The sequence below is a fragment of the Condylura cristata genome, unplaced genomic scaffold (assembly GCF_000260355.1).
Source record: "Condylura cristata isolate star-nosed mole 26May11 unplaced genomic scaffold, ConCri1.0 scaffold00012, whole genome shotgun sequence".
In the NCBI taxonomy this organism is placed as follows: domain Eukaryota; kingdom Metazoa; phylum Chordata; class Mammalia; order Eulipotyphla; family Talpidae; genus Condylura; species Condylura cristata.
The window spans coordinates 56,573,777-56,574,252 of NW_004567113.1; positions in this window are offsets into that span (position 1 = coordinate 56,573,777).

Below are 476 nucleotides of genomic sequence, written 5' to 3' on the forward strand. Positions count from 1 at the left end.
GGGCAGCCGTGGGCACTGGGCAGTTGGCTGCGGGCAGCCGTGGGCACTGGGCGGCTGTGTGCATCGGGCAGCCATGGGCACCGGGCAGTTGGCTGCGGGCAGCCGTGGCCACTGGGCGGCCATGTGCATCAGGCAGCTGTGGACACCGGGCAGCTGGCTGCGGGCAGGAGCGAGCGCGGAGGCCTGACGCCTCGCCGGGGACTTCCATCTCCTTCACTTCCAGAGAGAATAAAAATGAAGTGGCACGGCGTGGTGCCAGGGAGGGGACAGGGCGGGGTGGCCTCCGGCCTTGTGTCTTCAAACCCTCCCAGGCTGAATCAGGAGGAAGGCCATCAGCGGGCGTGGGGGACGGGCAGGGCCGGGGCGCCGGCTTCCCTCAGCCTGCAGCGTGACTCACCGGCGGCTCCGGGTATCGATCGGCGACTGCTCCCTGGCCACCAGAGCTGGCTGGGCGGGGCTGCAGCCGCGGCGGCCGG